The 25,220-nt window shown below is 42.8% G+C and overlaps 1 long non-coding RNA gene across 14 annotated transcripts in view; it reads right to left on the bottom strand.

The window, feature by feature from the left end:
- The window catches only part of LOC108351529 (uncharacterized), an 83,576-nt gene that overhangs the window by 27,689 nt on the left and 30,667 nt on the right, over positions 1–25,220 (bottom strand). For 5 of the 14 annotated variants that reach the window (XR_015625886.1, XR_015625878.1, XR_015625887.1 and 2 more), the window contains one exon: positions 13,781–14,201. The exons of the other annotated variants lie outside the window; for them this stretch is intronic. This is a non-coding gene — a long non-coding RNA (uncharacterized LOC108351529). Of the gene's footprint in view, positions 1–13,780; positions 14,202–25,220 lie in introns of those variants that run through there. 14 annotated transcript variants of the gene reach the window in all.

The raw sequence follows: 25,220 nt of genomic DNA on the forward strand, positions 1-25,220 counted from the left end.
GACGTCATCTGTTGTTCTAAGCTCTTTTAAGCTCTTTCCTTGCCTTACATGCCAAACATGGCTTGTGTGTCTCACCTGCTGCATTTGCCTATAAGACATGGCAATCTTTAGAGTGCTCATATATTCTTTTAGGAATTTCAAGGAATAGTCAAACACCTCAATGAGCACCTATTAACCCCCTTCCTAACTCCATTCATATCCTCTTATTTGTTCACTTGCACCATTCTTCTCATCACTGCTCCGTCAGAGGCTGTGTGGAAGTTCTAGCTGAGGAGAACAGCTGCTCAGTTACTCTTGACCCGAGAATGCCCTTCTTCTTTCCAGGAGGGATATCCTCTATTACACAGCACAGCAGTTTTGCTCGAGGTGTAGCTGAAGAACAGAGGAAAGAAGGGAGCGTCCACCATCCACACAGCCAGCTAGGTCATTCAGGTCAAGCCTGGTGATCAGCGGGGTGGTACACATAGTAAAGAATTCCCTCACATCCTCATCATTGCTTCTTCTACTGATGATCCCCAGGCCTTCAACTTGCTTTACTCTAAGCAGTTGTATTTCCGTGCTAAAGCATCAGCCACGAGTTGCTACAGTAGTATGCTGTTGTACCCAAGAAGGCTCGTTGGCACAGCAAAACTTACGCTTACTGATCTTGTGTCTTGGTTGGCCATCTGTGTGGTGTTGCTGATCACGGCAAGCTGTGCTTGCCGTCATGTCTAACTATCCTTTTAATGCACAGCAATCTTGGCAGTGGCATCTCATTCATGCTTGCTACTGCTTATTTTTTTATGGTAGTGCTGATGGCAAGAGCTTGCCCACACACTCACCCAGCTGCTTCAAAGGTCTGCCTGGGTGATATCCTCTCACCTCCACTGCCCAAAGTTTGCCGCACGGTTGACCCACAGCTAGAGTGTAAGGGCAGATTTCCACTACAAAGAAAAGGCCATGGACCAAAGAGCTGACCAAGAGAAAGAGCATAAAGTATCTGGTATCTGAAGACATTTGAGAAGACTATGTTCCTGTCATGTACTTGAAAAATATATCATCTGATGAGGAAAAATAAGAATTATATTTCGGAAGGTAGCTGCCATGTAAGTAACACAAACTTTTAGTTTCTAATAAATATCTATTTGTCAGTGAATTGAAACACAGTACAGATGAACCCAGATATTCAGCTCCTGTTTTGTAAAATAATTGTGACTTCCTTAATCTTAAGAAGTATTTTAAACACAATTTGATTATTTTGAATATTCAAAATAAAAAATAAAAAGAAGAGATGGGCATGGTGGCACATGCATTTGTTCCAAGAACTCAAGAATATAACATAGGAGGATTGCTGCAAGTTCAAGGTCAACTTGGGCTCTAGACATCCTTTATGAAAAGCTTAATGGATAAATAAATACAAAAAAAGCACAAAATAGTAGTTTGATTCCTTTTCTCTCTGTTAAAATTATTATTAATTTCTAGAATACCAGTTGAGTAACCATATCATGGGAATACATACAAATTATATTGTGTTAGGCTTACTAAAGTTTTTGTCAGATGCTAAAATTATATTTGAAATTGTGGGAATTACTTTCTAATAGTGTTTAGAGTGATACAGCTATATATAAGAAATGCAAAATTGAAAGATAAATTTAAGTCTGCACGTGCAAGAAGGAGAATGGCGGCCATCACAGGTGTGTGAAAACACATCCGTTTCATCACGTAGTCCCTTCAGGTTTTGGCTTTAAAATCTGATGTGAGCAAAGTGTAGCTAAAACAGTTGGCATTGCAGGGGTCATGGCATCTGCAGTGCAGTTCAGGATGCTTCCTATATTTAGCTCTATTATAATAAATATCCTCAGAAAAAATAGTCTAAAGAAGAAACTAGGAATAAAACTGCCACCCATCGAATCTATCCCCTCTTAAGAAGTTTGAAGTGTTTATGTTATAAAACAGAAAGCAGACAAGGTGTGCCATGTAGAAATAATTCATTTTTCAGGTTTTAGAAACCTCCGTGCTGAGTTCTGGTGACTGGGCCAGTTTACGTTCTGACCAGCGGAGTGTGAAGCTCCCTGTTCCGACATCCTCATCAGCCTGTGCGGGGTTGGACTTCTCTGTGCTAGTACCCCTTCTGAAGGGGGTGGGTTGGAGTCTCACTGTTGTCATAATTTGCATTTTCCTCATCGCAAGGAAGGCTAAGCATTTTTGTAATGCTTCTTGTCATTTAAGTCATCTTTTGAGAACTTACGGTTTATTTCATTACACCATTTTCTGGTAATGTCGTCTGGTTTTCTAGGCTTGTTAAAAAAACTTTCTTACAAATTCTGAATATTAATTTGTCGTGGTCTGTCTCTTCACTCTATTAACTGCTTCTTTTGTGTTTGGCTTTTAAACTTCATGCAATTATTTTATGGTACCATTTTACGCGCTGTTTTTGTCTTCAGAAAGTTCTCATCTTCACTCATATCGTGAAGCTTCTCCTCTAACAGTTTCAGATCTGACCCAAGGGACTTTGATTCATTTTGAGTTGGTTCATTCCCAGGGTGAGGGATGTGGGTCTACTCTTCATTATGTGTAAATCCAGTTTCCCCAGCAACAGTTGTTGAAGAGGCTGTCTCTTCTCCTTTGGGTATTTTTGACACCTTTGCTAGAAATTAAGTGGTTGTATGTATGTGGAAAGACCTCTAGTCTTTCTTGTGACTCATGATATCTCTTCCTTTGCTATGCCCTGTTTAGAGTTACTGTAGCCATGCGCTGAACCACTGGAAGGGCAGCAAACATCTTCAACTGTTGAGCCTTTCCTCCAGCACCTGGAGATCAGGTTTAAAAGCATAGATATTTCACAGTATTAGTTCTGCTGACCCAAAAGCACAGCACATAGTTCCATTTTCCATCTTCTAGTGTCTTCTTCGGTCTCGTTAGTTCTTTAAAAAAAATATATATATGTATATATATATATATATATATATATATATATATATATACATATCCTCCTTATTTAGATTTACTACCAGATATGTGTTTTAGATTTTTTCCCACAGCAAATTTGTTATTGGTATACAGGGAAAAAAAACTCTACTGTTACATTGTTGTGTTTTGTTTTATTTAAGTGCTAATTTGGTATCTGGACATTTTGCTCTAAGTGTTCATGGGAGCTGAGATTTTCCTGTTGGAACCTTTTGGATCTGTCTCATAAGTATAAGATCCTCCTCCTCCTCCTCCTCCTCCTCCTCCTCCTCCTCCTCCTCCTCTTCCTCCTCCTCCTCCTCCTCTTCCTCCTCCTCCTCCTCCTCCTCCTCTTCTTCTTCTTCTTCTTCTTCTTCTTCTTCTTCTTCTTCTTCTTCTTCTTCTTCTTCTTCTATTTTTGCTTTCATGTAATCTTGGAAGTTTTTACAAGGTGAAATTGAAAGACAGCTAATAATTCTTTTTGAGCTTAAGGTGCCACAGATGAATTAATAAAACGTGGAAGCAATGTTTAGAATAGTAAAAGCTAAGGAAATCCATGTTGGTTTTTTTCCTTCAATACAGCTTGCATGTAAGTTGGTTCCTGATGTCATTCTAAGTCGATCTCTACTTGTAATCTTGAAATTTTGAAGTATTTTTGCTTCTTGTAATCTTGGAAGTTTCTACAAGGTGAAATCTGTCACCCAAAGCGAGGAAAGAAATAAGCACAGAAAATATCAAGCAATGTCCATTCCTACCGCCTCAGAACCCTTCCTGTCGGCCACTTTACTCCCGAGCCTGGTGCCTTAAAGGGCTGACACAATGGAAAAATGAATCGGACCAACAGAGAGGGACTGGTTATGTATGCGTTTGCGATACAGGAGAAATTTAAAGCTGAAAAATTTCTACTATGCACAGTGCACATATGGAGGGCCGGTTACTCTCACCTATTTGAGAACTTACATCAGTCACCACCGGCTTTACTGCTTCTCGGACGGTTCATCATCCCTCACGAACCAATGTGAAGAAGCCACTTAATATATAAGGTTTTCTTGACATTGTTTAATAAGTGTGCTTATGGGTACCGCACCGAGGTGTGTAAAGTCGTATGGGCAGCAGCACAGCTCTGCAGAGCTGTCACGGTGGCTGGAGGTCCTGCTTTGCGCTCACACTCTGCGTGGCAAGCTCTCAGAACAGACGTCTGCTTCCAAGCTTCAGCTTGGCCTTTCAGACCCTTACTTGCTCTCTATCTCTTGTTTTTTTTTGAAAAGGAACACCAACCTGATTTAAACAGATAGAAAAAGTGTGGTCCAGGGGTAGTTTTGTCAAACGATGAAGCCGGGGTCTACAGACATAGCCCAGTCAGCAAAATGCTTGTCATATAACTTGAAGACCTAAAGGTCTTCATCCATTACTAATATAAAAAGGCAGAGGCGTGTGTCTGTATACCTACTCCCATGGTGAGGTGGGTAATAACGAGCCAGAGTCAGCTGGATCCCCAGAGATTGTCAGCCAGGAATTCTAGCTGAATCGAGCCCTAGGTTTAGTGAGAGAATCTGAGCTAGTATCAGTTTTTTTCTTCACCTACATATGTGCACACATCACACACATACATACGCGCACACACACACACACACACACACATACACACATCCTAGCCTGTATGCTTACACATGTATAACATATGACCATGTAAACATATACACTTATATGTATACAAATGAACATGAATACCCGCACAGTAACATGTACACACCTAAACATGTACACATACACCCACACAAACACACACACACACACACACACACACACACACACACACACACACACACACACACACAGTCCAGGCAGGGTAGCAAGTACTTACAATTCCAGCACCGAGAAGGCTGAAACAGTTTGTGGGTTCGAGGCCAAGCCGGGCTACAGAAGTGAGAGCCTGGGGCTGGGGATTTAGCTCAATGGTACAGCGCTTGCCTAGGAAGCGCAAGGCCCTGGGTTCGGTCCCCAGCTCCGAAAAAAAGAACCAAAAAAAAAAGAAAGTGAGAGCCTGTTTTAGGTATCAGAAAGTAAAGCCCCTCCCAATGCCTGTATTCATTGGAGTTTATTTAAGATAAGACAATTAGAAAGACGTTATAAACTAGCTGGCTGGGAAGCATCCCACACCCTAGGATGTCACACACGAAGTAGATTTGAAAGTACTTTGTGGTACCTTTGCCTTCCCAACACTTACCCTACTGTTCAGATGTCTGGAGAGCTCCCTTTTTTACACAAAGTTATAATATATTTGTTAAGGTTAAAGGGTTAGCTTTTTTTCCTTCTAATTTAAAGAACTCAAAGGCAGAAATGGCTGTGGATAGCCATCTTCCCCTGAGCTAGCTGTCTCATTTCTCTATGGCATCTGCTTCAGCAGTTTACCTACTTTCTGTAGCAAGTATGTGGGGGGGGGGGGGAGCACTACCTCGGTTTGTGGCAGGAGTTTCTTGCTATTTGGTATGAGGAATTTAGTTACTTACATTTCCCCTTTCTAAATGAATAACAGCAGTGATAATAAACGACGCCTGAAATGACACAAACTTACTGATTCTTTTTAAACCTCCCACCATGAAAGTTGAAGAAATTAGGGCAGTTGCCTTGTCTTCCCCTGTACTCCTTAGGGCATTTGTTACAGTGCTAAGGACACTGGTTACATTTTAATGTAGCCACAATAGTTGTCCTTGACTCAAGTTACGAGTATTGCTACTGGGCTTTAGTTTTTATAACCAGGGCAGGCACAAGACTGACTAGGGCTGGAGTCCCCATTGTGAAATTCAGTGTTGGGTAACTGGGGGCAAGAAAAGAGGAGCTCTCCTGGTCAGGGAATCCCTGACCTTTGGCGGACTTTTGGCGGTGATTCCTTTAGTGTCTGAATAAAGTGGTGGTTGTCTAATATTCTTCTACCTTTTCCACCTTTGGGTAGCACTGTCATGTGTGGAATTCTTGGCACCATTTTGCTTTGGTTTGGAGTTGTATTTTGGGTCCCTGTGGTGGAGCCTCCACTATTCACACAGAGAGTTTGTCTCTACTTCTTTAATATTTAGCTTCCTGTCCCTGTAATTTTCATAGAAGTACATATCACACCTTAAAACTATTCCCAGGGTTGGGGATTTAGCTCAGTGGTAGACTGCTTGCCTAGCAAACGCAAGGCCCTGGGTTCGGTCCCCAGCTCTGAAAAAAAGAAAAAAGAGAGAAAAAAAAACTATTCCCGCAACCCTGCCATAAAAGAATATAGAAGTGTTCAGTCCTCAAAGGAAGCTGATACTCGATTCCTTTCAGTGAGATTTATTAGAATAAAGGGCCCCATGATGGGGAGAGAATTAGACAGGAACAATTCAGTTTATAGGGGAGTAGATACACAGAAGCTTTCAGATGAAGAAGAGCTTTCTCATTAAAACGTGACACTTCATTAAGAATGAGGGAGGGAGGGAGGGAGGGAGGGAGGGAGAGAGGGAGAGAGAGAGAGAGAGAGAGAGAGAGAGAGAGAGGAGAAGAGAAAGAGAAACAGTATCCATGAGAAATATTGGGGAGAGAGATGGCAATTTGGGATGCCAGACCACCACTTCAGAGACCAGCCTTCATCTCTGGACTAAAAACCCCCAGGAGAAGAAAAATTCTGACGTTTAGCAATGTTTGTGGAATGTTTGTGGAAAGCTTCACAGCACACACTTAGCTCAACGTAGGTTATATGACAGGGAGCATGGGGGTAGAGCGGGACACATGCTATAAAATGAGAGCCATCAATCACAGCTAACCCTGCTCCTTAACTCTGTCTCAGAGAGAGCTGTGGAAGGGTGTGGCCACACTCAGGCTGTGGGATCTGACCCCAAGGTGCAGTCCTGTGTTCTAACAGCTCCCAACTCCTACCTCCTCGCCCTTCCAGTCTTTTGGTTCTTAGTCCTTCCCCTCTGTCCTCTTTGTTCCCTCAACATTTTCACTTCCTCTTTCTGATTATGTGCAGATGTACTTTTATGGTATGCGTGTATCTGAGGCTGGCTTCATTTGCCATAAAGGATCCACTCCAGTTGCACCTATTTTCCTGGAAGCGGTTTAATATGTTCTTGGTAGCTGAATAGAACCTCCCCAGCATTGTACGGCGGCCATTTGTCTACTCTTACCTTGGGCCGGGATGGTTTGTCATTAGTAATATATAGGTTCCCTCTGTCCGTATTCTCAGCCGCATTTGTTGTTGTTCTTTCGTTTCGTTTTTATTTATTTTTTTGTTTTTAAGTTACTTATGTTTTGACTTAGGAAGAGAGAAGCTCACTGTGGGCTTTCCTCCCATTTCTCTGATATCTAGTGAGGCAGAACACATTTCTGATTGTTTACTGGCTTGCTTTCAATCCCATCTTTTGAGAATTCAATGCTCTTTGTATTAACCTCCTTATTGAATGGGCTCTGAAACTTCTTATTTAGTGGGTTTTTTGCATTCTTTGCATATTCTAGACATTAATCTTCTGTCATGTATAAGGCTAACGAAGACTTTCCGCCCAGTCTGAAAGTCACTGGTTCTCAACCTGCGGTCATAACCCCTTTGTAGAGTCACCTATCAGATATCCCGCATATCATATACTTACATCATGAATCATAACAGTAGTAAAATTGCAGTCATGACGTGGCAATGAATTAATTTTATGTTTGGGGGTCACCACATCATGAAGAACTGCTTAAAGGATCAAAACTTGAGGAAGGTTGAGAACCAGTGCTGTAGGCTTTCTTTCCATTCAATAAATGGCTTTATTTGTTTTACAGTAACTTTTACTTCCTGAACTCTCACTTTTCAGTTGTTGATATTACTTTCTGAGATTCAGAAAGCCCTTTTCATGGTGATCTCCTAAACTATTTTTACTGTTTCTAACAGTGTCAGAGCTTGAGTACTATAGAAAAGTCTTTGATCATTTGGAGTTGACCTTTGTCATGTGATTATCCAATTTTGACAGTCTAATTCTTAAAAAAAAGTGTCTTTATTTCTGTTTATATTTTTGGATGCTTTGTTAATAGATCAGGTGATTGCAGCTATGGGTTTCTGTGTGTTTCTTACATATGGTGATAAGCTGGGCTTACGTTGGATACAGAGGATGCTTTTGGGCTTCCTGTGTGAGCTTTAGGGATTGTTGTTCTATGTCTATGAAGAATGGAATTTTGATTATCATTTCATTGAATCAGTAGATTGCTTTGGGGAAGACATTCATTTTCACAATATTGATTATTCCAGATTCTGAAGCAGAAAATGCTCTCCACTGCCTAGTACCTGTTTCAGTTTATCTCCAGTGTTTTGAAGGTTTCATTGAAAATGCCCTTCATTTCCTTTGCAAGGCTTGCCACAAAATATTTTTATTAATTCTTTGAGGAAGAAGTTTTCCTGAATTGAACACGAGAGAGCAACAGTGAATAAATGAACCTCACGAAACGGAAAAAGTTCTATATGGCAAAGAACACCGCCATCTATCAATGCAACAAAGCAACAGGCCACAGCGTAGGGAAGGATCATTACCAAGTCCATAGCCAATACAGAGTGGGTATCTAAAATATATAAAAAATGGAAAATATCAGTATCAAGGAACTCAACAACAATTTAAAGTAGGGTATGAACCTCAGAAGAGAATTCTCAAATGATGAACCGCAAATGACTGAGAACTGCTTAAATGAGAGTTCAGTGTTTGGTAGTCATCAAGAAAATGCAAATGAAAACTACTCTGAGAGTTCATTTTACACAAGTCAGAATGACAGCATGTGTTGGCAAAGCTGAAGGGAAAAGGAGAAAACTTATTCCTTGCTGGTGGGAGTGTAAATTTGTAGAGCTGCTATGGAAATCATTGTGGACATCTTCAAACAGCAGAGAATTGATTTACCTATGCTTGGGCCTATAACCAAAGGACTCTGTGTTTACCTCCAGAGTTTCTTGTTCATCCATGTTCACTGCTGCTATAGTCATAATAGCCAGGAGTTGGAAACAGCCTAGATGCCCATGAACAGATGCATGGATAATGAAAATGTGGTACATGTACGTGGTGAAATATTATTCACCGGTAAAAAAGAGTGAAATCATGAAATTCACAGGCAAGTTGATGAGACCAGAAAATATCCGGAGTGAGGTAATCTAGAATAAAAATGACAAAAATGTTGCATGGTTCCTCAGATATGTGGATATTACCACTTAAACTTAAGACATATGTGTTTTAATCTAAATAATCACAAAGGTTAGGTGACTAGCAAAAGACAGTGTGGGAGGAAGGGACCTTTCAATGAAGCAGAAATAAAACACAGTATTATAAGGAGATGAAGTGAAAGGTAGAATAGGAGGATTAACTGGAAATGGTAATGGGATGGCAGGATAACAGAGAGAGTGTGGAGAGACATAATTACCACTAAGTGCCTTTTGAAAAGCCATATGGAAACCAACTACTGCAGAAGCTTCCTCTCTTTTTTTATTGGATATTTTTAAATTTATATTTCAAAAGTTATCCCCTTTCTTGGTTTCCCATCCATAAACTCTCTATCCTATTTCCCCTTTCCCTTCTTTTATGAGGGTGTTCCCCCACCCATCCACCCACCCCTTCCCACCTCCCCACCCTGACATTTCCCTACACTGGGGGTCCAGCATTGGCATGACCAATGGCTTCTCCTCCCATTGGTGCCCAACAAGGTCATCGTCTGCTGTATATGCAGCTGGAGCACTGGGTCTGCCCATATGTACTCTTTGGATGGTGGTTTAGACCCTGGGAGCTCTGGTTGGTTGGTATTGTTCTTATGGGGTTGAAAACTCCTTCAGCTCCTTCAATCCTTTCTCTAACTCCTCCAATGGGAACCCATTCTCAGTTCAATGGTTGGTTGCAAGCATTTGCCTCCATATTTTTTATGCTTTGGCAGAGCCTCTCAGGAGACAGCTATATTAAGGGAACTTCTTGCACTTCTTGGCATCAGCAATATTGTCTAGGTTTGGTAGCTGTATGTATATGGGCTGGAAACCCAGGTGGGGCAGGCTCTGGATGGCCATTCCTTCAGTCCCTGCTTGAAATTTTGTCTCCGTATTTCTTCCTATGAATATTTTTCCCGCTTCTAAGAGAGCCTGAAGCATCCACACTTTGGTCGTCCTTCTTCTTGAGCTTCATGTGGTCTGTGGATTGTATCTTGGGTAATCTGAGCGTTTAGGCTAATATCCACTTATAGTGAGTGCATACCCTGTGTGTTCTTGTGTGATTGAGTTACCTCACTCAGAATGATATTTTCTAGTTCCATTCATGTGCCTATGAATTTCGTGAAGTCACTGTTTTTAATAGCTGAGTAGTACTCCATTGTGTAAATGTACCACATTTTCTGTATCCATTCCTCTGTTGAGAGACATCTGGGTTCTTTTCGACTTCTGGCTATTATAAATAAGGCTGCTGTGGATCCTTCCTGTTTCCACCTGTGCCTGGAGCTGACCTCGTAACAGAACTCTCTGTACCTATATCCCATGAGGAAAGAGCTAGATTCTCAGAAGTGCAGACAATCCTGAGACTACACGTGAAACCACCACTTCTGCTCACATTTCTGGCCCAGAGGAACCCGCCTGGAGCCCTCTGAACACAGGAACCAAGGAACACACTGAGACAGGATCCTTCAGGTTTCCCCCTGCTCCTGGATCTGACCCTGTGACATAGCTCTCTGTACTCAGATCTGGGAGAAAGCCAGTCTCCAGAAGTGCTGACACACAGGCTTACAGGAGGGTTAAGCCACTGTCAGAGACAGCAAGACCAGCTAACACCAGAGATAAGCAGATGGCGAGAAGCAAGGGCAAGAACCTAAGCAACAGAAACCAAGGCCACTTGGCATCAACAGAACCCAGTTCCCCCATCACAGCAAGCCCTGGATATCCCAACACATAGGAGAAGCAAGATTTTGATTTAAAATCACAACTGGTGATGATGTTAGAGGTCTTTAAGGACATAAATAACTCCCTTAAAGAAATACAGGTCCACACAGGTAAATAGGTAGAATTCCTTAAGGAAGAAACACAAAAATGCCTTAAAGAATTACAGGAAAACACAACCAAACAGGTGAAGGAATTAAACAAAACCACTCAGGATCTAAAAATGGAAATCGAAACAATAAAGAAATCACAAAGGGGGGCAACACTGGAGGTAGAAAATCTAGGAAAGAGATCAGGAGTCATAGACGCAAGCATTACCAACAGAATAGAAGAGAGAAGAGACAATCTCAGGTGCAGAAGATACCATAGAAAACATTGACACAATAGTCAAAGACAATACAAAATGCAAAAAATCTCCTAACCCAAAACATCCAGGAAATCCAGGACATAATGAGAAGATCAAACCCAAGGGGACAATAGGTATAGAAGAGAGCAAAGATCCCCAACTTAGAGGGTCAGTAAATATCTTCAACAAAATTATAGAAGAAAACTTCCCTAACCTAAAAAAAGAGATGCCCATACACACACAAGAAACCCACAGAACTCCAAATAGATTGGACCAGAAATGAAATTCCTCCTAGCACATAATAGTCAAAACACCAAATTCACAAAACAAAGAAGAAATATTAAAAGCATCAAGAGAGGAATTTAAATGGACTCACCATATAATGAGGGAGACAATGCCTGAACTATGCCACCTTGTGACAACCTTTGCCACCAGGTAAATCCTCCAGTACCAGAGATGGGTTATAGCTTGGAGAGCCCAGAGACTCCTCCAAATGTCACAAGCTATTGCTTACTTTCCAAAACCTGATGGTAAGGCTTTATTGCTGAAGACAACACTTACCTATGTCATCGAAAGTGGAGAAACTGAGCTAGTGCTCTACTAAAAGCTTCACCCCTACTGTCTAGCATTCAGAGTGCTGGGCGATACTTTGTTCACTACTGCAGTAGGAAGTAGGTATTAATAAACACTATCAAACAGCTGCAAACCCTGTAACCTAGAACAGTGTCCTACATGCAAGATATACTGGAAAGGTAGTGACACGAATGTTACAGAGTAAGCAAACAATTTGACTGGATTTAGAGATTTAGAGATAAAACCATACCTGATACTGCCAAAGCAGTCAACAATCTGAGATTTAAAAGTGTAGTGCAACCAATTTAAGCTTGTCCCCAACTAGCTTACAAATAAATGAGATTCAGACTATGATTATTTCATTTGGCTTTGATAATTACTGTGGGGAGGTACCCCTAATCTACTCTTCTGCTAGCCTGGCCACCTTCCCACTGTTGTACCCCAAATACTTGGTGTTTCTCCTGGCCTTGTGCTCAACATCTATCTCCCCTCATGGTGGCTTCCTCTTCTCCCTAGTTCTTCCCCTTTCTCCTTCTGGTCTCTCTCCTCACTCCCCTCTCTTCTCCACCCCTAACCAGGTAACTCAAAACTTACCTACCTCTAATCTCTCAAGTAATTGACTGTGGCCAATTTTATTTAACCGATTGATTTAAAACAAGGAACAAGGTTTTTACAACAAAAGCTTATAAACGTAAGACTTGACATGTAGGTCTAGACCTTTGGGTATAGAAATTAGCATTACAATATGTAGGATGATGTCATTACACAGGTGAAGGCAGGTACAAGATAGAACAAGGTCTGTTATTGGATGAGAAGGAAGGATGGGTGGGAGAGAAGTTTTAGGGAAGAGGAGGAGATTGGAACCAGAGAGAGAGGCAGCTGAGAGACATGGGGCCAGATGTTAAGATTCCTCTCTGCACATTGACAGGTTGTTATGAATGTTCTTAAGGGATGGATGTGTACAGGGATTTATATGTCTAGGTGTGCAATTATATCTTATCAATTGGATCAGAGTTATTGTGTTGTGTATTCTTTCCTGTGGCAATTTAGTTTAAGAGAGTGTGTGGTGGCTAGACACGCTAACCTGCTATGAAATTGGGATGTGTATGTTTGGCTTGGTAGCAACCTGTCTTGGGAACTAGACCGGTAGAGAGATTGTTGCCAGGCTCAGAGAGCAGCCATCGGGCGTGTGATATGGGATGGAGCAGAGCAGGTAAGAGGCTTTGCTGACTGAGATGAAGATGTCTACCAGATATCTTGGAGCACTGCGGTGCTGGACCTAGTGCAGGGTAATAGACAGCCATTTTAGGGTTGAGGATTTAGCTCAGTGGTAGAGTGCTTGCCTAGCAAGCACAAGGCCCTGGGTTCGGTCCCCAGCTCCGAAAAAAAGAAAAGAAAAAAAAATAGACAGCCCTTTTTATTATAATTTTACAGCAACAACAATACATAGCAACAGACCAAACCTCAACAAGACAGGTCACTCATGGGCTAGAGAGAAAAACCTACCATTATTCTGCTAAAGGAACATAGCAATAAATTCACTCCTAATGACATTGCTGTACACATAGGTCAGAGCATTGCACGATCCTCATCATAGAAGCTTCTCCTTGCAGTAGACGGGAATTAACAGACACCCCACCGTGGACAATGTGTAGAGCGTGAGAAATTTCAGAATACTCAGCCCTAAATGGTATAGTGTCTCTATCAAACCTCTCGCTCAAGGATCTGTAGAGGAGAGGATGCAGAAAGATTGTAGGAGCCTGAGATGGTAGATGGCTCCATGACAACATCTTTCGGATACAACATATAAACTCACAGAGACTGTGACAGCATATACAAGACGTGCACAGGCTCAAATCAGAAAAAACTAAAATCCAGCCCTGAGAAGGAGATGCAATACAGAGATATCATCAAAATATATTCTAGGAAAATAATAGATAAAAAGAAAAAACACTGGTCTACACTTCTGTTTGTTGTTCATACCAGGTTTGTAAATATCCCCATGTTGACCTGTGCTCAAGTTTTAATGACATCCCTTGACTGCTGGAGCGTACCTTTCATTTCAATGATGTGAGTGGTGAGAGATTGCAGGATTCCGAGTCCAGTTAGGAAGTACAAAAGCCTGGAGCTGTACTTTTCTTCCCTAATTGTCTGCTGTTGGCTGATAGCCCACTGAGTATCAAAAAGGCATTCAAGCATCTGATGGTAGGTTAACATAAAAAGTGAGGTCTTCTGCCAAAAGTCCGCAGCAGCTTGGCAGCTACTCGGGGAGGCTGCCAGCTTGCAGAGCAGTGGAGTTCGAAGCTCTGCTGTCTTCAGACGATAGCTTCTTGTCAAATCTCAAGTCCAAGCTGTTTGTCAAAGCTGCTCCCCAAAGCTCTGGAGCAGATGTTATGAGGATAGGAAGTACTTCTTCTTAAGGGTCACCGAGATTGGGAATAATAGGTTATCCTCTACTAAAATACCGTCTGCAAACTGAAAGGGAAAGGCAAAAGCAAAGTTTGCACTAAGCATGGTGTACAGACTTGTGGTCCTCTCTGCTGGATACAGTGGCAGGACAATCCAGGCGGTCAAGAAATTCGTACTCAACCTGGGCTACATGAACTCTGTTGCAAAAATTCAAAATAAATAAACATAACAATGGGCTCATTTTTTATAAGCTACACTGCTCATAAAATTAAAAAACAATTTCCACTTGAAAAAAGAATGTAATTGTGTGCCATCCACTCAAGTAGTTTTAAGTCTAGGGAAGCTAAAGAGGCAAGATGGTAGAGGGAATACCTGGTGCATTGTATGGATGCATTCCCTGTCAATTAACAAAACCTATAGCCTATAGGAAAGAGTGGAAGAAAAGGTGGAAGGGACATCCAGGAGGCAGAAGGAGTTCTGGGATAGAGCCAGGCACTGAAAGAGTCACAGGGGAAGATGTGAGGACAGATACATGATATCTGATTAGAGGTAACCAGCCATGTGTCAGAATGCAGATTAATGTAAATGAGTTATTTTAAATTATTAGCTAGTCAGGGAACAAGCCTAGCTCTATGCTCTAGGTGTTTGTAAATATATTTTGAGTCTGAGTCGTTATTCCAGTAGCTTGAAGCCAGGAGTAAAACAGCTCACCATACAACAGAGATCATGAATTTGATGCCATCGTGGACAGCGCAGTAAGTTCAAATCTAGCCTGAACTCCTGGTGAGACCCTATCTCAGAACCAAAGTAAAACAAAACCTTCTCCTCCCCCTCAAAAAAATAAGAGAGAGAGAGAGAGAGAGAGAGAGAATACAAGTTTTATTACAGATATTTAATAAAACTTAATCTCTTCAGAGCATATATCTATATCTCCTTTTATTGGTTTTGCTAATTTTTCTATTTACAATATTATTAAAATATAAGCAATATTCAATAAAATTTGCAAAGGTCTCTGAAAGCAGGAAAGCTAGCTTGGCTCTTCCTTGGCTACAACCCTCCTGAGAGAGAATCTTGCACTTCACCTGGGCAGCACAGTAGAGCTGGCCCTGGTGGGCCTACCCTGAGGGCATAAGCACAAGAGAGATAGCCCTGCCCTCCACCTGGGCAGTGTGGGAGAGCTGGCCCTGGTGACATGGGCTTTGGAGAGACAGCCCTGAGGTTGTGTGAGCTGACACACCCTTTGAGCTGGCCCCACCCTGTGCTTGCCAGAGCAGTGTTAGAGACCTGGCCCTGGTGGCATTAGAGCAGGAGAGCCAGTCTTGTTTCTTGTCAGCTGCTGCAGACAGGAAAGTTGGCCCTGCTCTTCCTCTGATCAGAGCCAAAAAGCTGGCCCTGGTGGGTGGACACAGGAGAACAGGTAGGCTGACCAACTCTTCTACCACACAGGCCCAGATCAAGGTCTTTGAGTGGGCTCGCCCCAACACCCCATCTACTAACTGCTAAACTGAATGAAGGAACGGTCCTGCAGAACCAGAGTTGAAGTATCTCCGTGACACAGGGCAACAACAGGATATCTGAAAGGAGTCCTGGTGAGGATCCAGTGTTGTTAGTGTAGCGGAGGCCAGAGGCCTAGATCCTACCAATGATACATTGCAATCACACTTGCAAGTAAAGTTGCTTGGGGGAAAAAAAAGACACACTGTGCGACACACTGTGACACAGTGCAGCTTCTACAGCAGTATTTTTTATTTAATTTAATTTTTATTTGCTTTTTTTTGTTTGTTTTCTTTTGAGGGGGAGATTGCAAGAACAATATGGTGGGACAGGAAGGTGAGAGAGACTTGGGGTGCGTGGTGTGAAATTCATGAAGAGTCGACAAAGGTTTTAAAAACTACAAAAGATTACAAAATTATTTTATTTTACCTAATATCTATGCGTGAGAGACGGCATGCATGTGTGTGTCCCTCATGTGTGCGGGGTCCCAACTAAAGTCAGAAGGAGGTAGCAGATCCCCTGGAACTGGAGTTACGGAGAGTGGGAGGGGCTACCGGCCGTGAGCTGGAAACAGGACCCAGGTCTTTCACAAAAGCAGCGAGGGCTTTCAATCACGCGGGGCCATCTCTCCAGCCCGCAGAAGCATTTTAATCTGTTTCACATGAGTAGAGTTATCTATGTGCATGTAATACACACTGACGGAAGGGGCTTTAGCCGCGTGGCATATATGACTGGGGCAGGTCTTGCCCTTCCCCCATTTCTTCTGCCTCGCTAAAACTCCTCCTTTGCCACCTAGGTCTAGTCCCTTATTTGGCCACTGCCAGAGGCTGACTCTCAAGGTCCACCTATCAAAGTATTGAAATCCAGTCCCCTTTTGACTACCCTGATTAACATGACCAGTCAAAATTAAGCCTCATTTTAACACAAGATTTCCCCTTGTACCTTTATAAACTCCCATTTGCCTACCAGCCATGTCAGAATCCCTGCTCTGCAGAGGCAGTCTTTTGTTTTTCTGGGGTAGATATCCTTTCCCACCCTCTCTTGTTCTCTTCTCTTCCCAACAACACCCCACCCCCACCCCGCTTCCTCTCTCTCCTGACTTAGTCTCATATTCACCTCCCCTTTTCCCTCTGGGGCAAATTAATGTCCTTTCTGCTGAGAACTTGGTCTTGGGGTGTCCTGTGTTGATTCTGAGGTCCTTTCACTGACTATGAAATATTATCAGGATGATCTGGGCTTCTTCAAACATCTGTAGAAGTGTACACAGAAGCCTGACTCTGCCAGACTCTTCTAGTCTGTTTCCCCCTAGCAAGATGCTCATCGTATATGTGCACGAGGAAACATTAGAATCTGGATACTGCAGTCGTGTGTATTTTTCTAAATGTCCTGGGTTACACCAGTTTCAGTTTTCTGATGAAGCATCTCTCAGATGGCCATTGGTCATAGAAAGTGGCTTCAAGACTGTTTCAGAAACATCACGTGTCTACAGCGCTAGTCCTTGTTATTTTCCAACTGACTGCTAGAAAAATGTGGTGGCTCGAACAAATAATGGCTCCTACAGGCTCATGTTAGAATGCTCGGCCTGTAACTGGCAGAACTATTTTGGAAAGGACTAGAAGGTGCGGTCTTGTTGGAGTAGATATGCCACTGCCGGGTGGGCTTTGAGGTCTCGAAAGCCCAAGGCAGGCCCATTCACTCTCTCCATCTCTGCCTGCAAGTTATGGATCAAACGTGAACTTTCCGCAACTGCCCCAGCACCAAGCCTGCCTACCAGCTGCCATGCTTCCTGCCATGATGGTCACAAACTCATTCTCTGAAACTGTGAGCAATCCGATGCTTCCTTTAAGAGTCGCTTTCGTCCTGGGGTCTCCTCACAGCAATAGAGGAGTAACTGAGATAACCAGCATATATCAAAAAGAGAGCTTTGAGGGTAAATTATTAAAACATCGCAATATGAGCTGTAAAATAACAATTTCCTAACATATTCACGTACATTGAAGTATGCCACGAAACTGACAACAGGGGCAGCGTTTTTTCCTTGCTCAGTATTCCTTTAAACAGATTGCATGATTATTGTAATGTATATCTTCGCTGCAGGGGAAAAGTTAGATTTGAGAGAAAAGCACTCCCTCTGGAAAGTGGTAACGAAGTCAAAAAGAGGAAGAAGAAGTTTGTTTGGGGACAGAGTCACAGCTCAGTGTTGGAGAATAGTCTGGAATGTGCAAGGCCCCGTCTCCTCCTACCAATGCAAAACCATCTAAGAGAACGGAGGTAAAATCACCACCACAATCACACCAGTGTCTAACAGAATAAAATAGATTAAGGGATTAGAGTTATCTAGGAGAGAAGGGAAAGTGAAATATATTGATTTCTACTTTTAAGGGTGATGGGAGAATGAAATATATTTATTTCTAAGGGTGGTGCTCAGGAGGACAAATGTCTTTGTTCATAGATCCAAGTGTCTGGGTTCCCACAACTTCCGTATTGTCTGACGACTACAGTGCGGCCTCTGGAGTCACCCTCCAGGATTTGAGCTGCTGCTCAATCCCGCCTGTAAAACAGGAAGGACAAGAAGTGAACCCTCATCAGAGAAATGCAAAGGTAAGCCAGGGTGTTACCTCGGACAGGAGAGTGGCTATTATCAACGACCTAAGGTCGCAAATCAGGTGAGGAAAAGAAAGTGAGTCGAATACAATTGGGAATATGATTCACATAGACACAGTAGGACTTCATATGGAATCTTCAGATAAGCAAAAGTAAACCCACCATGTGAGCCGGAAACCCCACAGCAATTCAAAGCAAAGGAAACTCGTATATTAATGAGACTCCCAGGGCTGTGATTAAAAGCACATAGTGCTTTGGCAGAGGACCCAAGTTCAATACCTAGCATGCACATCAAAGCAGCATATAGCTCTAGGTATAGGTGGTCCCATGCTATATTTGGTCTCCATAACCCCCCTTCCAGTATATATCCACCCATAGACACAAACTTAAACACACAATTAGATATAAAAATAAAATCTTTAAAGGTTGTCTGTAATCTTCAATTTGTCATAGGACCATTCACAACAGCCAAGGAAAGCAAGCAGGTAGGACCTGTTGATTCACAGACAGGTAAAGACAATGTGGGGGCATCCATGAAGTGGAAGGCTCTTTAGTCATAAAAATAAGGAAATCTTGGCAGTTGCGATGGTGTGGGTGGTACTGGAAACCATTATGCAAGTGGAATAAGCCAGGCACATGATACATGCCACATGCCACATGACCACATGCGTCTGTAGACACTGAAATGTTGGCATAGAAATTGAATGTGGGATGATGGTTGCTAGAAGCTGGGGCCAGTTCAGGTTGGGGAAAAGATAGAAAACGTCAATGCATAGATTTCAATTACAGGTAGAAAGGGACAGGAAGTTCTGGTGAACTATTAGCGAGACAACCACAGACAATTTTAAAAGTACATTTTACAGTTGGAAAGCTAGAGAAAGAGCTGAAAGAGGACCCTTCAACTGAAGAGATGGGCACGTTTAGCCCACTTCAAGCATTATGCAATGTATATGTGCATGTATATTGAGCCTCTCCATTAATAGACACAACTTGTATGCCCTTTTGTATCAGTTAAAGCAAATTGTATTTAAATAAAAAGTCTGAATAAAGAATTGAGAGCTGGGGATACAGCCTAGTGTTAGAGCACACAGGCCTGGTGGCATGTTCAAGACCCTCAGTTCATCCTCTTGCTCAGAATGGGATGCACCAGACAAAACAGAAACACAGAAACACAGAAGAATCAGATGTCTTATGACTGTTGAAAGGATGGTCTATGACGAAACCCTTCCCTCAGCCCCTACACACATCCTAAACAGTCTGTTAATTGAGCAAGTCATTGTAACTCCTTGCCTTACGACATCACTTTGCTATTAATTATGGGACAAAAGGCAAGGTCTCTAAGGACAAAGGAAAATGGAACAACTTCCCGGGTTTATTATTTTGCTCCGTGGTTTGCTTTTGAGACAGACTCTTGCCATTCAATGCTGGCTGGCCTAGTACCCACTGTGTGTTCCCGACAGTTTCTGTGGTCTCAGGATTACAGGCTGCTGGTGGGTATTACCCAGGTTAAAGACCTGTAGGGGTTATGCTATCGTCGACACAGGGGAGTCGGTGTACAGTGACATCAATTTCTGGAACTAGCTTGATGTCTTGGGGGAATTGATGTCAGGACCCAAACAGCCCCCTTCAGAGAAAGGAGGTGGAATGCAGTTAGAAAAGAGAACATTAAACTCTCTTAGAACTTAAATTCGCCAACTGAAGGGGTCTTGCTGTGAATTTAATAATATCAGACAAGAGGTTCTTCTTCACGTTTGCGCCAAGGCTGCTGCTATATTAGCGGATAATCTCCGGTGACTATTTTAAGTCTAGTTGCTAGGTTTATTTTGAAAGAGGAAATAGAAAATAAAGGTTTTAAGTGTTATGTAACATATATCTCAAGCTGGCAAACCTCAAAGTCCCCTGGGACCCATGCTGAACCACCCCTCCCCCACGCCCCTGGGAAGACGGGACCGCAGACATACAAACTTCATGAGGCTTGCTATGAAAGGGTGGGGCCACTGAGGCCTGCCTTCCTCTTCCCTTGACTTCCAGAATGATGGCTGCTCATGCGCACATTTAGCTGTTTCACCGGGGGAAGTAAGAACGAATAGAGAATTAGGCTAGGGGCGTGGCCCAATGGGTAAAGTGCTGCCTATGCAAGTGCGAAGACCTGAGCTCAGAGGTCTAAAATACATCGTTTTGCAAAAGCCGGATGCTTGTAACCTCAAAGCTAGGTGGGCGGCAGAAGATAGTAAGGGCTCATTGGACAGTCGGCTACAGTAATGAGCTCTAGGTTCAGTGAGAGATCCTGTCTCAATAAAAACAAACAAACAAACAAACAAACAAACAAAAACACATAAGATGGAGAAGTGGCTGAAGAAGATACCCCAATGTCAGCCTCTGGGCCTCTATGCATGATCGTTTGATGAGGCAGACAGATGAGAGAGAGGAGGGGAGAGGGAGGGAGAGAGAAAGAGGAAGAGGGAGAGAAAGCGAGACAGAGGGACAGACAGATGGAGAGGAGTGTCTTGTCTCACCTATACAGTTTCTTTCTTTCAGTGGATGTGGGGGAATTTGGAGAGATAAACAATTCGGTGGCTCCTAGGTTTTCCCTCTAACCTGTTCCTTAATTCCCTTTCTGTTAGTTCTGAGTTACCAAGCATCTGAGGAAAAGGGATATTTTAATGGGCACATCAGCACACACCTTCCTTCCTTCCTCCCTCCCTTCCTTCCATTCATTTATTTACTTGTTTGTTTGTTTATTGTTTTTCCCAGACAAGGTTTCTCCGTATAGGTCCAGCTGTCCTGGAACTTGTTCTGAAGATGAGGCTGACCTCGAACTCATGAATTTGCCTGCCGCTGCCAGTGCTGGGGTTAAGAGGTGCACCCGATGGCCAGGCTGGAACAAATGATTTAAGGCAGCATTTTTGCTTTGATCTTCTGGAGCTTGGGGCCCTGAAGCCATAACCTGCCTTGGGTTGGACTCTCCTTGAAGGTTCTAGGCAACGTTTCTTCCTTCCTGTCACTACCTTCTGGTGCTGCTGTCAATGGGGGTCCTTGGCTCTCAGTTGCATCTGTCCTTGTCCTCAGATGGTCTTCTCCCTCCATGTGTATCTATGCCCAGATAAGGATACGAGTGAGTCACAGGAAGAAGCACACCACACCCTAACTCAGTGTGAACTTTTTCGACAGCATCTCATTGACACCACTGGGTAGGCCATGGTGTTCTACTGGATACACTTCAATGCACAGAGAGCACTAAACGTGAAAATAGTAGTTATGCTCACTTAGAACTTAACCCTTACAGATGTTTGCACATGTGTGTTTAACGGGGTGGGGGCCTTATGCCTTCCAGTTGGGTTTGGGGGTTACATCACTTTCGTGCTTCCAGCCTCCAGGTTCAGATGGCTTCTCTGTGCTTTTCACAGCCGGCAGTGTCATTATTAGAACCAGGTCGGCTGACCCTTACCAGAGACAGAACAATTAATCTCTGACCCAGTCACACATTGTCCAGACTGACACAGTGACCTTTGCCAAGGCTATAGCAAGTCTCACTCCAGTGTTTTCTTTACACTGCCTTTTCTGGTATAGATTTCAAGAAGCACCATACTTAGATGGGCTCCGTGGGCTTAATCAGATGTGCCTTCATCTCCCAGGCTTGTCACCGTCTGCATAGTTACCTTCTCAACCCATGTAACACACTGAAAGGAAAGACGTGGTAGAGACATGTCTAAGCCAGCCATAGGAAGACTATGAACATCCCAGTGAAGGCTGGGCACAGAGACCCAGGTGACCTAGATAAAGGTCAGTGTCCCCTGAGAATGAATACGACAAAAAATGATTAGGACCAGGTCCAGAAAGAGACCTGTTCTCCACCACTCCTGAGGTGTGGATGGCTTAAAGGATCTGGTTAAGGTCATTCATGGTAGCTGTGATAGGAAGCTAGCTCCCCACAAATTCTCAACAGAAGTGATGTCCTTGACTGAGCTCTGCTTCCCACCACGTGTGTGGTGGGGGCGGGGAGGAGCACACGGGAAATGATTTCAATTTCCTGTTCTTACAGAGATTTTCAAAAGCCTTCCTTGCAGGAGAATGTGAGAGAAGGCTTGCGGCAGACCTCACATCCTTCCATTCAGCACAGGATGTGTGAGTGTGACTTCCTCATAGAGAATCTGTGATTTTTCTGGATATTCATTCCCAGGAAGCTGGGGAGGACTTTGATAGGGAGAGGGGGACACAGCAGTTATAAGTACTGTAAGGACTTAATGATGAATTCGATAAAAAACAAATAAGGTTTAAATGTATATAGTACCTGTCACACATCTTAAAGCTCCACTCATTGTCCACTCATTGAGCTCCACTCAATGTCGGTGTTCAAGCTGGTGTGTGGTTGAGTGACAGATTGCAGGTTTAGCATGTATGAGCTCTGAGTTCCCTCACTGGCAGTGGACAGTAGTATTTAATGTTGTTGTTGTTGTTATTTTATTATTATTATTATCATTATTACCGTCACTATTTTTGTTGTGTTTTTATTTGTTCATTTCATTTCATTTTGAGACAGAGTCTGCTGGAACCTAGGCTGGTATTGAACTCAATACGTAGTGAAAGATGACCTTGAACTCCCCTTGAATTCGAGATCACAGACACACATCACTGTTTCCCTGGTGTCCAGTTGTTTTAAATAGAAAGATCATGTTTATGTCTTCCTGGTTAGCTACAGTAAACTGGAGCTGATTTTACCTAACAATTCACACGCAATTACGACTTTTAAAAAAGCCACCTTTGCAGATGCGCTGGTATCCTTCCTGTATGCACATCCAGACTTCTCAAATTCAGTATGTTTCCTAGTTATGTTGGGAGAACGAAGCCAGGACTATGCTGACCTCTGGTTTTTCTCTCACTTGGAGCCAGACTCTGAGAAGCCAGGTGTTAAGTTATTCTGAATTGGTATAAAAAGAAATGTTACCATATTTCTAATTGAGGGGATCGTGTCAAGGTGACGGTTTAAGTGTCCTGAAAGCTGTCAGTCGGTATTTGAAAACTTCTCAATGACTTTACCCATTTGGCCTCCCACTGGCTTACATATCACAGTCTCTCCTCTCACTCCTGAAGCACCTTTACCTTTCTTTTGTCTCTAGGAAGTAGTTGATTGTTTTTTTTTTTTCTTAATTTGTGTTTACTATATATTTGCATGAGTCTCATTTTGATCTTTTGGAAATTCACACTCCGATAAGAACAAGAAACTTGCATTAAACACAGAAAGCCATAGTTTTGAACGAAGCCTCAACAAACGCGGCTGAAAGTCCAAATGGAGTCATCAAGCTGAAATGAAGCGGTTTGTCTGACTTGACAAGTCCAGATTAGAGAAGGCACAGTCACACTGCCGAATAGGTCTGTTCCAGTGTGTGCCACAATGTAGCTACCTCTGCCTCCATCCTCACAAAGAAGGACAGCCGGAAGTCACCTGGCAGCCAAGCGATTCCTGTTTTACTACACCTTTCATGACCCATCCGCTTAGTTTTTCTCCTTTCTCCAGCTTTGCTCTGTTTTAATACAGCAATAACAGCAACAGCAGCAGCAGCAGCAGCAGACGCCTCTTCCTCCAGTGTTGCGGTTTTGTCTTTTGCTATTTATTGTAGTGTTGGCCCCCAGATCTGGAGTCTACACTGTAGCTTCTGCAAGCCTACTCCCAGTTAATTCTGATTGGTAAATACAGATGCCAGCAGCCAATAGCTGGGAAGAAGAGACATAGGCGGGGTGGGATCTAGGTTTCTTGGGCCCCAGACCCGGAGGAGGAGCAGGAAGGGGAGAGGGGCCATGCCTTAGGGAATGTGCAGTTAGGAGAAGGAAGGAAGAAGAGACAGGAGCAGCCGTGGGATCGAGAGGCAAGAAGAGTGACCGTGATCTCTGGGCCCAGGGAATATGGCCCAGAGGACTGCTTGTTCAGAGTTGAGAGCAGACCAGATGAAGCAAAGTTCTAATTCAGGTTGTCTGTGGGAGGTAGATTCTAAGGACAAGGAGGGCGGGTAGGCAGTTGCCCAGCCATTGTGCTGCATAAGGCATATTAAAATATAAAGGCTGACTGTGTGTCTTTCATCTGGGAACATAAATGGTCAAAGGCAGGAAGGAACCCCGTGCCAGTATCTGGTAAAATATTTTAGCGACGCTCTAGCCATTAAGGACAGTTATTCTAGCTTAGGGATTCCAAGTCGGAAAGGAAAGGAAAGCAATGACAAGTTCAACTGCCACAATGTTGTCATCTGCGACTAGAAATGACATCTACAGTAGTGAAGTCACACAGTCCCACCAGACCCCAAGTCAAGTTTGGTCTGAGGTCCATCTGGCCCAATTCACGTTTTGGAAATCAGACTATAATAATGCCAATGGGTTTTCATATCTAGGAACCTTATCTTAACGGGTCTCTGGTGACAGGTGCATTTGATCAGAGCATGGGAAGTAAGGACAGGATAGGACAGATGTGCTTGGTGTCTCAGAGTGAAAATGGACACGCATGGGACTGGCGTCTTTGGATGCCAAAGAAATTAGACAGAAATGGGTAGAGGAAATGGACTCCTCTATAGTATATACTGAGAAAGTGAGTGGCTCATTTTCCTCCCCTCTCTATTTATTTATTATGATGTATTTTACTTTTAATTATGTATATGTGTATGTGTATAATGTATATGATATATATGTATATGATGTATATGTGCATGTATATGATGTATATGTGTATGTATATTATGTATATAATGTATATGTATGTGTATGTATATGTATAATGTATATGATATATATGTATGTGATTTATATGTATATGAATATATGTATATTATGTATATGATGTATATGTATATGTATATGGGTCCATGTGTGAGTATGTACATGTGAATGCAGGTACTTATGAGTGTCACAGAGGGGTTCAGGCACTTTTTGCCATTGGATCTACAGGTTTTTGTAGGTCTGAGCTGCTGGGTTTTGGATGCTCAGAAGTAAGCAGGAGTCCCC

This window comes from Rattus norvegicus, chromosome 7 (genome assembly GCF_021556685.1).
Source record: "Rattus norvegicus strain SHRSP/BbbUtx chromosome 7, alternate assembly SHRSP_T2T, whole genome shotgun sequence".
Taxonomy (NCBI): Eukaryota; Metazoa; Chordata; class Mammalia; order Rodentia; family Muridae; genus Rattus; species Rattus norvegicus.